This window comes from Bos grunniens, chromosome 4 (genome assembly GCF_055505025.1).
Source record: "Bos grunniens cultivar Pamir isolate PY7600 chromosome 4, Bosgru_T2T1.0, whole genome shotgun sequence".
Classification (NCBI taxonomy): domain Eukaryota; kingdom Metazoa; phylum Chordata; class Mammalia; order Artiodactyla; family Bovidae; genus Bos; species Bos grunniens.
Window position 1 is genome coordinate 107,420,921 of NC_141168.1, and position 12,500 is coordinate 107,433,420.

Below are 12,500 nucleotides of genomic sequence, written 5' to 3' on the forward strand. Positions count from 1 at the left end.
TGGCACCCATTGCTACTGAACAGAATTGTTTTGTCAGGCTAAATACCATTCCTTTATAAGCAATATGATTTTTCTCTCAATTGGATTTAAAGTTTTCTTTAAATATGACTATGCAACAGCTCCTTTTTCATAAAATCCTTCAGACTTGGACTTCTGATCTATCTTAAATCATGAAAACTACTTAGCCATGATCAATTTTTTAAAATATCTTCATTTCCTTTATTTTTTTGCTTTTCTTTTTTAAAAAAACTAATTTATTTATTTTACTTGGAGGCTAATTACTTTACAATATTGTATTGGTTTTGCCATACATTGACATGAATCAGCCACGGGTGCACATGTGTCCCCCATCCTGAACCCCCCTCCCCCCACCCTCCCCATCCCATCCCTCAGGGTCATCCCAGTGCACCAGCCCTGAGCACCCTGCCTCATGCATCAAACCTGGACTGGTGATCTATTTCACATATGATAATATACATGTTTCAGTGCTATTCTCTCTTTTTTGGCTCTCTGCTAGACATCTGACAGAGATTCTCAAACATGTATCCCATTCAAGTTCTCCATTTCTTGATGTTTCTGTGTTGCATTCAGAGTGATTTTCTCAGGTCCGTCTTCCAATTCATTAGTTTCATCTTCAATGAGTATGTGTCTGTGTGTGCTAAGTTGCTTCACACGTGTCTGACTCTGTGCAACCCTATGAACTGTAGCCCGCCAGGCCCCTCTGTCCATGGGATTTCCCAGGCAAGAATACTGGAGTGGGTTGCCATTTCCTCCTCCAAGGGATCTTCCCAACCCAGAAATTGAATCTAATGTCTCCTGCATTGGCAGGCGGGTTCTTTACCACCAGTGTCACCTGGGAAATCCCTCAGTGAGTACAGTCTTTGGTTAATACATTATTGACCCGTTTGGTAGCAATTTTATTAAAATATAAATATCATATGGCACACCATTCACTTCAACTGTACAATTCAATGGTTTTTAGCATATTCTCAGAATTGTGAGAATATCATCACAATAAATTTTAGAACATTTTCATCACTCCAAAAGAAACTCTATTCTCTTTAGGTGTCACTTCCCAAACACTCCCAGCCCTAGATAACAACTGATACACTTCTGTACCTATGGATTTGCCTGTTCTGGACATTTTATATCACTCAAACAATATGTGGCCTTTTGTGAATGGCTTTTTTCATTTAGTGTTTCAAGCTTCATCTATGTTGCAGCATGTGCCAATATTTCATTCCTTTTTATTGCCAAATAATATTTCCTTGTATGACTATACCACTTATTATTAAAGTTGGTGGGTATTTGGATTATTTCTACTCTTTGACTATTATGAAGAATGCCGCTGTAATCTTTCACATACAACATATTTTGGTGGACATGTGTTTTCTTGGGTGTAGGGATGGAATTGTTGGGTCATAGAATGACTTGAGGGCTTCCCAGGTGACACAGTGGTAAAGAACCCACCTGCCAATGCCAGAGATGCAAGTTCGATCCCTAGGTTGGGAAGATCCCCTGGAGTAGGAAATGGTAACCCACTCTAGTATCCTTGCCTGGGAAATTTCAAGGAGAGAGGAGCTTGGCAGGCTACAGTCCATAGAGTCACAAAGAGTCAGACATGACTGAGCATGCACACAGGCAGGAGGACAGTATGTTTACCTTTTGAGGAGTTTCCAGGTTGTTTTCCAAAGTGTCCTATTTTACATTCCTAATAGCAGTGAGAAAAGGCAGAGGAACCAGAGACCAAATTGCCAATATCCGCTGGATTATCGAAAAAGCAAGAGAGTTCCAGAAAAGCATCTATTTCTGCTTTATTGACTATGACAAAGCTTTTGACTGTGTGGATCACAATAAACTGTGGAAAATTCTGAAAGAGATGGGAATACCAGACCACCTGACCTGCCTCTTGAGAAACCTATATGCAGGTTAGCAAGCAACAGTTAGAACTGGACATGGAACAACAGACTGGTTCCAAATAGGAAAAGGAGCACATCAAGGCTGTATGTTGTCCCTCTGTTTATTTAACTTATATGCAGAGTACATCATGAGAAATGCTGGACTGGAAGAAACACAAGCTGGAATCAAGATTGCCGGGAGAAATATTAATAACCTCAGATATGCAGATGACACCACCCTTATGGCAGAAAGTGAAGAGGAATTAAAAAGCCTCTTGATGAAAGTGAAAGAGGGGAGTGAAAAAGTTGGCTTAAAGCTCAACATTCAGAAAACTAAAATCATGGCATCTGGTCCCATCACTTCATGGCAGATAGATGGGGAAACAGTGGAAACGGTGTCAGACTTTATTTTTCGGGGCTGTAAAATCACTGCAGATGGTGATTGCAGCCATGAAAAGATGCTTACTCCTTGGAAGGAAAGTTATGACCAACCTAGATAGCATATTGAAAAGCAGAGACATTACTTTGCCAACAAAGGTCCGTCTCGTCAAGGCTATGGTTTTTCCACTGCTGGATCATGGAAAAAGCAAGAGAGTTCCAGAAAAGCATCTATTTTTGTTTTATTGACTATGCCAAAGGCTTTGACTGTGTAGATCATAATAAATTGTGGAAAATTCTGAAAGAGATGGGAATAGCAGACCACATGACCTGCCTCTTGAGAAATTTGTATGCAGGTCAGGAAGCAACAGTTAGAACTGGACATGGAACAACAGACTGGTTCCAAATAGGAAAAGGAGTACGTCAAGGCTGTATATTGTCACTCTGTTTATTTAACTTATACGCAGAGTACATCATGAGAAACGCTGGACTGGAAGAAACACAAGCTGGAATCAAGATTGCCAGGAGAAATATCAATAACCTCAGATATGCAGATGACACCATCCTTATGGCAGAAAGTGAAGAGGAACTAAAAAGCCTCTTGATGAAAGTGAAAGTGGAGAGTGAAAAACGAAGATCATGGCATCCAGTCCCACCACTTCATGGGAAATAGATGGGGAAACAGTGGAAACAGTGTCAGACTTTATTTTTCTGGGCTCCAAAATCACTGCAGATGGTGACTGCAGCCATGAAATTAAAAGACGCTTACTCCTTGGAAGAAAAGTTATGACCAACCTAGATAGCATATTCAAAAGCAGAGACATTACTTTGCCAACAAAGGTTCACCTAGTCAAGGCTATGGTTTTTCCTGTGGTCATGTATAGATGTGAGAGTTGGACTGTGAAGAAGGCTGAGTGCTGAAGAATTGATGCTTTTGAACTGTGGTGTTGGAGAAGACTCTTGAGAGTCCCTTGGACTGCAAGGAGATCCAACCAGTCCATTCTGAAGGAGATCAGCCCTGGGATTTCTTTGGAAGGAATGATGCTAAAGCTGAAACTCCAGTACTTTGGCCACCTCATGCAAAGAGTTGACTTATTGGAAAAGACCCTGATGCTGGGAGGGATTGGGGCCAGGAGGAGAAGGGGATGACAGAGGATGAGATGGCTGGATGGCATCACCGACTCGATGGACGTGAGTCTGAGTGAACTCTAGGAGTTGGTGATGGACAGGGAGGCCTGGCGTGCTGTGATTCATGGGGTTGCAAAGAGTCGGACACAACTGAGCGACTGAACTGAACTGAATAGCAGTGTATGAGGGTTCTAATTTCTCCACTTCCTCTCCAGTGCTTGTTCTTCATGAGTTGGTATCATCCTTGCACAGGGGTAATGCTAATCTCCTCTGTAACATTCCAATTTTAGTACATGTGCCACCCAAGCAAGAACTTACACATCTTTCTATTATACATACATGAAATGATCGGAGAAGGCAATGGCACCCACTCCAGTACTCTTGCCTGGAAAATCCCATGGACGGAAGGGCCTGGTGGGCTGCATCCATGGGGTCGCTAGGAGTTGGACACGACTGAGCAACTTCACTTTATTTTTTCACTTTCATGCATTGAAAAAGGAAATGGCCACCCACTCCAGTGTTCTTGCCTGGAGAATCCCAGGGACGGGGGAACCTGGTGGGCTGCTGTCTATGGGGTCGCACAGAGTCAGACACAACTGAAGCGACTTAGCAGCAGCATATGAAGTGATATCCCATTATGGTTTTGATTTACCATTTGTGTACCTTTTTTGGAGACATGTCTGTTCAGATCCTTTCTGATTTTTTAATTAGTTTGTCTTTTTGAGTTCTGAGAGTCCTTTATATACTCTAGATACAAGTCCCTTATTAGATATATGATTTGCAAATATTTTCTCCTATTCAGTGGGCTGTCCTTCCACTTTCTTGATTATGTTCCTTGCAGTACAAAAGTGTTAGTTTTGATAAAGTCCAATTAGTCAATTTTTTTCTTTTGTTTCTTATACTTTTGTTTTTATATTTTAAAAAACCACTGCCAAATTCCAGGTAACAGATCTATGCCCATGTTTTCTTCTAAGAGTGCCATAATTTCAGCTCTTACATTTAGGTCTGTGATGCACTTTTACTTAATTTTTGTATATGATGTGAGATATAGGTCCAACTTTATTTTTCTTTTTGCATGCAGATATTCAGTTGCCCCAGTCTCATTTATTGAAAAGATTATTCTTTCCCCCATTTAATTTTTTTGGTACATGTGTCAAAACTCAACTGCCTATAAATGGAGGGTTTATTTATAAACCCTGGACTCTCAGTTCACTCCCCTGACCCAGACGTGTGTCCTTCTGCCAGTGCCACACTGTCTGGATTACTGTAGCTTTACAGCCAGTTTTGAAGTTGGGAAATTTAAGCCCTCCAACTTACAGCTCTGTTCTTTTCCAAGATCATTTTGACTCTTTCAGTTTCCTTGAATCCCCATATGAATTTTAGAACAGCTTGTCAATTTTTGCAAAGAAACCAAGTCTGAGATTGATAAGGATTACTTTGAATTAGATCAATTGAGGGAGAAGAATTCAAGAATTCAATCTGTAGATCAACTGTTAGACGATGACACATGTACAGAAAATGTCCTTTTATTTATTTTAGTCCTCATTAATCATTTTCAACAATGTTTTAAAGATTACTGAGTGTAAGTTTCACACTTTTGTAAAACCTATCCTAAGTATTTTATTCTTTTTAAGCTATTGTAAAAAAAAAAGTCTGAATTTCATTTTAAGATTACTCATTGCTAGTGTACAGAACTATAATTAGTCATTTTAAATTGAGGTACATAGATTTATAATATCATATATTAGTTTCATGTGTACAACATGGTGACTCAAAATTTTCATAGATGATACTCCAATCAATTTTATTATAAAAATATTGGCTATACTCCCTGTGGTGTACAATACATCCTTACAGGTCATTTTATACATAGTAGTTTGTACTTAGTCCCCTGCCCCTGTCTACAATTGATTTTTGTATATTAATATTATAACCTATATTTTTTCTGAATTTCTACTAGTTTTTAGTGGATTGCTTCAGTTCAGTTCAGTTCAGTTCAGTCGCTGTCATGTCTGACTCTTTGCGACCCCATGAATCACAGCACGCCAGGCCTCCCTGTCCATCACCAACTCCCAGAGTCCACCCAAACTTATGTCCATGGAGTCAATGATGCCATCCAGCCATCTCATCCTCTGTCGTCTCCTTCTCCTCCTGCCCCCAATCCCTCCCAGCATCAGGGTCTTTTCCAATGAGTCAACTCTTTGCATGAGGTGGCCAAAGTATTGGAGTTTCAGCCTCAGCATCAGTCCTTCCAATGAACACCCAGGACTGATCTCCTTTAGGATGGACTGGTTGGATTGCTCAGGATTTTCTAAATACAAAATCATGACATCTGTGAATAGAAACAGTTTTACTTCTTGTTTTCCAACCTTGAAATAGTTTTACTTCTTGTTTTCCAATCTTGAAGACTTTCATTTCACTTTCTTGGTAAAATCCACTGACTAGAATCTCTAGCACAATGTAGACTAGAAGTGATGAGAACAAACATCTTTGTCTTGTTCCTGACTTCAGGGGGAAAGTTTTCAGTCTTTCATCAGCAAGTGTGATATTAGCTGTGGACTTGATACCCTTTATTGGATTGAGAAAGTTCCCCTCTATTCCTAATTTTTAAAGTGACTTTATCATGAAAGGGTATTGGATTATTTCAAATAGGTTTGCTGCATCTATTCAGATATCCCTGGGTCGGGAAGATCTCCTGGAGAAGGGAATGGCAATCCACTCCAGTATTCTTGCCTGGAAAATTCCATGGACAGAGGATCCTGGTGGGCTACAGTCCATAGGGTCACAAAGAGTCAGAAATGACTGAGTGACTAACACTTTCTCTTTTCACTATTCAGATGATAATGTGAGATTTTGTTCTTTATTATTACATATTGGGCTCCCCAGGTGGCTCAGTGGTAAAGAATTCACCCACCAATGCAGGAGATGTGGGTTCGATCCCTGGGCCAAAAAGATCCCCTGGAGGAGGAAATGGTTACTCACTCCAGTAGTCTTGCCTAGAAAAATCCCATGGACAGAGAAGCCTGGTGGACTCCCATGAGATCACAAAGAGTCAGATACAACTGAGCATACAGCACATAAACACACACACATTACACAGATTTTCAGATGTAAAAACCAACTTTGCATTAATTCCACTTGGTCATGGTGTATATATATAATTCTTTTAATATGTTCCCATATCTGGTTGGCTATACTTTGTTGAAGATTGTATCTATATTCATAAAAATATTGGCCCATAGTTTTCCTTTCTTGTCATGTCCTTGTCTGGATTTTGCATCAGCATAAAAGTGATCCCATAAAATGAGTTGAAATTGTTCACTCCTCTTCTGTTTTTTGGAAGAATTCATGGAGAAGTGGTATTAATTCTTTAAATGTTTTATTAAATTAACCAGTAAAACTTCCAGGCCTAGACTTTTCTTTGTGCATAGTTTTGGCTAAATTTACTTTTTGTTACAGGTCTATTCAGATTTTGTATTTTTTATTGAGTCAGTTTTGGTAGTCTGTATCTTTGTAGTAATTGGTCTGTTTAATCTAATTAATCCAATTATAGGCATACAATTGTCCATATTACTTCTGTTTAATCCTTTTTTATTTCTGTAAAGTTGATAGTGATGTCCACTTTCATTTCTAATTTTAATAGGTTGAGTCCTCTCTTTTTTCCTTGTTCAGTCTAGGCAACATAGAACCCTTGGTTGCTTAACACTGGCTGTCATAGTGGCAGAATTAACCCATTCAACTGAAACACTACAACCACTCAACTTGTGCTCTGATAGTCGCATTTGGCTTGGCAATCTTGTCCCAGGATTCTGAGGATACTGTCAATGACCAAGTTAAACTGGAATTACAGTAATTTGGTCTTATTAATATAGTGAACATTCATTCATTGTTCAGAAGCTTTGGTGAGCACCATGGTTCCTAAACTCTGTTCTAAATCACTTCAGAGTACCACAAAAAATTCACAAGAGCCCTGCAAGATATTTTAAAATTTCTAGGGAAATATAGCAGTATTTCTTACACAAACTATTACTAACAAGTTGTGCGGATATAAATATTTAATAAATAAGATGATTAAGACATTTTTTTGGCTTATAAATACTATGAAAAAATTATCAAATCACTGTGACTTGAGAAAATTTTGCAACCTCTGGACTATTTATTTTGTTTTTCCCCACAGCCTTATTAAGGATAACTGCATGGGTTTTATTAAACTTTTTGAAATATTAAAAAGAGTTCCAAGAACCTTTCTAACCTCATGAGCCACAAGTTGGTAACTGATAGATGAAGGTGTCTCTAAAATCACATGAATAGGACAAAACTGTGTATTATTTGTAAGTACATGCTCCATGGTGATATCATTATGGTGATATAATACCTCTTGCTCTTGCTCACATTTCCCAAAGATATTTTTCTAGAGGTAGAGAAGGAGCAAAAGAGGCAATTAACTTACTGTGTTGCATTTGGGGAACACTTCGTCTATTATACAAAAATTGATTTAGGATATACCGTGTGCCAGACATGGTGAACAAAACAAAGACGCCCTGACTAATATTCTAAAATCTAAACACTTAATGTAATAAGAGTGAGGTATGGTGCTTTAAAAAAGATGGTCAGGAAAGGGGTCAGATATGGGACACTTAAGTAAATATGTGAATGAAGAGACAGAGAGCAATGCAGATAACTGGAGAGGGTTCCAGGGCTTCCTAGGTGGCTCAGTGGTAAAGAATTCACCGGCCAGTACAGGAAATGCAAGAGATGCTGGTTTGATCCCTGAGTTGGGAAGATCCCCTGGAGGAGGAAATAGCAACCCACTCTAGTACTCTTGCCTGGAGAATCCAATGGACAGAGAAGTCTGGTGGGCTACAGTTCAATGGGTCACAAAAAGTCAGACACAACTGAGCACACAGCGTCAAGCAGAGGTTTCCAGCAGGTGCAAAGGTCAGAGTATGTTCTGCAGTCTAGGTAGGAGTGTACATCATCTAGCCTTTGTCTCTGGGCAAGTATGTTCCTAGCCTCCTCCCACCCAAGGGGTGCAGTACACAGAACATCGCACAGAGTCCTACCCCTGCCAACCTCCTGCTCTTCCTTCCTTGCTTTCTCCCTTCCTATCTTCCCTCCCTCTGTCCTTTCTTCTTTCTTCCACCAAATGCTTACTGAAAGTCTACTGTACACCATCCATTATTCTTGGTACTTTAGGACCCAGCAGTAAACAAAACAGACATGGCCCCAACTTGCTTGAAATTTACAGACCAGCAAACTAGGGTCATTTGTAAACAAATAAACAACCCAAAAATCCCAAGTGTGGTAAGTATTAAAAACTTGTTCAGTGAACCTGGCCCAAATTAAGAGATAAATATTTGACCAATGAATCAATGTTCGAATGAATGAACAAATGAAGAGATGAATTGACTTTAAGATGTTATTACTCTGAGATTTTTACCAAAGCAGGATAATTAGAATTTTTTGTCTGATTCTCATTTTCTATTTCTATATTGCTACAAATGAAAAATGTTGAGTAAGAATTCAACTAAATCTGTCAGTCAAAAAACTTCACAAGAAAATCAATTAACTAGCTCAAAATCATTTCTGTACTTTCAGAAAAAAAGAAAGCAGCTGCCTGGTGATATTTTTAATTGAATTCAGAAGCTATTACCTACGAGAACCTTTACTTTATTCTTACCCAGTCAATCGAAAACAATTTAAGCAAAGCAGAATCTGTTTTCTTTTAAGCTTCAACTGAGCTGAGAGCTGCCATGCCAGGTTTCACCCAGTGTGAATTTCAGGAACTGAATGATAAATGCCAGTAAATGAAACCTTTTCCTAGAATGCCAGCAGGACTGCTTTAACCAAGGCTAGGCTACTAGGCAACAATCTAAGAAAACCAATATTCTGTTGCTAATTACCCATCTAAAAGGCTAGAGAGCAAATTATAGAAAGAAGCAATCTTCTTAATAATTCCCCAATTACTCCACCCTGGATCATCTCTTACTCGTGAAAGGGTGAATATTGTAGTTTCAGAAAATCTCAGTTCTCATTAAAGTGAGAATTAGAGAGATTGCCTCCCTGAAAGAAATGGGCTTAATAGTTCTATGCAAACACCCTACCCTCCGTATGAAAGTTAAAGTGTTAGTCCCTCAGTCATGCTCGACTCTTTGTGACCCCATGCATGGACTGTAGTCTGCCAGGCTCCTCTGTCCATGGGATTCTCCAAGCAAGAATACTGGAATGGGTAGCCATTCCCTTTTCCAGGGGATCTTCCTGACCCAGGGATTGAACCTGGGTCTCCTGCATTGCAGGCAGATTCTTCACTATCTGAGCCACCAGGGAAGCCACACCTCCACGTAGTATTTACAAAAGCTGTGGGTGAGAGTGACAGAGAGGGAAGGCTTCTGGAGGCTGAAGTGGTGGGAGCCATGGAGCTCAAATTGATGTGAATACTGTCAGTCACAATGCAATCTGGTCTCTACTGGCTCATCTGTTTGTTCATTATATATGAACAAGACAGAAAAGCTTAAGTCGAATGAGGGAGTCGTGTGAGAAATTGGTTGAGGGAGTCGTGTGAGAAATTGGTACACAAATAAACAAGATGGTCAAATATAACTGTGCCTTGAAGAAAATTTCCAAGGTGATGTGACAGAAAGTAACTTTAGAAGACTTGTTTACTAAAGTGGTTAAGAAAGGCCTTCAGGCCATTTTTCTAAGAGACATATTTTTCTATTTTCTATTTTTCTAAGAGACATATGTATTACATATGTCCTCTGTGTTCTTTTTAAATAGGGCATAACCATGCTGCTGTCAAATTGGCTGGTGTAGACACCCAACAAGTGGTTCTTTTCCAGCCAACTCATCACGAGTCTATGGAAAGGAAGGGAATGGGGGTAGGTCTTAACACAACGACTGGAATTAGCCAATACAAGATACAGGGGGGAAAGTCGCTTCCTCCTTTATGACCATCGCTAGGCAAAATAATTCCTCAGAATTACTAAAAAACCAAGAATAATAAAGAAAAAAAATTTTTAAGTTGGATTTAAAAAAAAGTTCAAAGGTTTTGTTTTTAGAAAGACACCTTTTAGGAAATTAAAAAGCAGACCACAGACTGGGAGAAAATATCTAATATGTACCAAAAATATTATGTGTGTGCATACTCAATATATATATATATATGTATAAATACATGTTGTTGCTTAGTTTCTTGGTTGTGTCCAACTCTTTGCAACTCCATAGACTATAGCCCGCCAGGCTCCTCTGTCTATGGGATTCTTCAGGCAAGAATACTGGAGTGGGTTGCCATTCTCTTTTCCAGGGATCTTCTGGACCCAGAGACCGAATCCACACCTCTTACACTGGCAGGTGGATTCTTTAGTACTGAAGCGCCTGTAAATACATATATGTGCATGCACATACAACATATAGGATGTGTGTGTTTCATATGTCATATATATCTGGAAAAGGACACATAAAGAACATATAATGAACTCTTAAATATTAATAATTAGAAGATAACTCAAATTTTAATTGGACAAAAGATTGAAACAGGTACTTCACCAAAAATGATAGAAAATGGCCTATAGCACTCAAAAAGATGTTCAACAGCATTAGTCATCAGAGAATTACAAATTAAAACCACAGTGAGATTCCCCTTTCCACCCACTGTAATGGCTAAGATGAAAAAGAGTAACCACACCAAGTGTCGGTAAGCACGTGGAAAAATGAACGCATACACTGCTGGGGCACACACAGACTTGCATAAAATGTTCATGAGAGTTTTATTTCAAATAGTGAATAACTAGGAACAGTCTTTGGAGAAGGAAATGGAAACCCACTCCAGTATTTCTGCCTGAAAAATTCCACGGGTGGAGGAGCTTGGTGGTCTACACTCCATGGAGTCAGAAAGACTCAAACATGACTGAACACGTACGCACAACAACAACAGGAGCAGTCTTACTACCCAGCACAGACGGGTGGATAAACAGAGTGGAATACTACTCGGCAATAAAGTGAACTACATCCAATTACATGGATGACTCTGCAAAACACGCTGAGTAAAATGGGCCAGGCACAAAAGCACATGCTGTGTGATGCCACTTGCAGGAAATTCTAGAAAAAAGAAAATCCAGTCTATAGCAGTAAAGAGCAGATTAGTGGTGGCCTGGGCTGTGGATCATAGCAGACTGACCACCAAAAGGCACGAGGGACAATTTTGCGGGGATGGACGTGTTCTACATCTTGACCGTGGCTGTGGTCACACAGACGTGTACATCTGTCAAAACTCTAAGAATGTCCCCTTAAAAGGATCACATTTTATTGTATAGGAATAATAATATAGTGGGCTTTGACTCGAGGTGATTTTTAAGATGGGTTCTTTCAAAAAGTGATTTTAGTGTTTCCTTATAGCATGGGTGGAGGCATGTCATTCATTAGATCAGTTCACAAAATTGGAGGTTAGAAAGTTAGGCAAACATGGAGCCAATGTAACAACCATAGCCCCAAAATATTCTCTGACATGGTTTTATCAAATTTACTGTACCAGTCGTGAAAGATGCTCCATAAAGAAAAATCTCTGGTCCAGTAAACTGTAGAAAAAACTGAATATTCTACAGATTCACATTATAACATTACCATAAATATGATTCTGAAAATCCCAAAGTGAGTAAATATTTATTATACCAGCCTTTTTAAACTTATTTTATCAAGAAATATCTAGTGGGACATGGCTTTCGAAATGCTAAATTACTTGACCAATGTCAATCTGGAAGGAAGTTTCTTAAGAGTTTTTAATTATCAATATGTATTTTAAATCTCAAAGCATGTTTTAGTATGTAGCATTTTCCACATGTATTTGAGCATAGTGTTCTATTTTCAACTGCATCTTGCAAAAATTAGTATTCTATTTTCTTCCAAAAACAGCTTTCTAGGGTTCCTCCAAAGAGCTTGGTCCTTGCCTCTATCCTCCTTACAAGCAACTTAGTAGCTGTAGTATTAGTCACTCACTCATGTCTAACTCTTACTACCCTATGGAGTGCCGCCCAGAAGGCTCTTTGTCCATGGATATCTCCAAGCAAGAATACTGGAGTGGGTAGCCATTCCCTTCTCCAG

The 12,500-nt window shown here is 39.2% G+C and overlaps 1 long non-coding RNA gene and 1 other non-coding gene across 2 annotated transcripts in view; both read right to left on the reverse strand.

The window, feature by feature from the left end:
- Window positions 1–12,500, reverse strand: part of LOC147374642 (uncharacterized) — a 162,038-nt gene that overhangs the window by 82,982 nt on the left and 66,556 nt on the right. The gene's annotated exons all lie outside the window — the stretch shown is intronic.
- Window positions 3,614–3,718, reverse strand: LOC147374643 (U6 spliceosomal RNA). Its single transcript, XR_015163349.1, has one exon. It is a non-coding gene; the product is annotated as a U6 spliceosomal RNA (small nuclear RNA).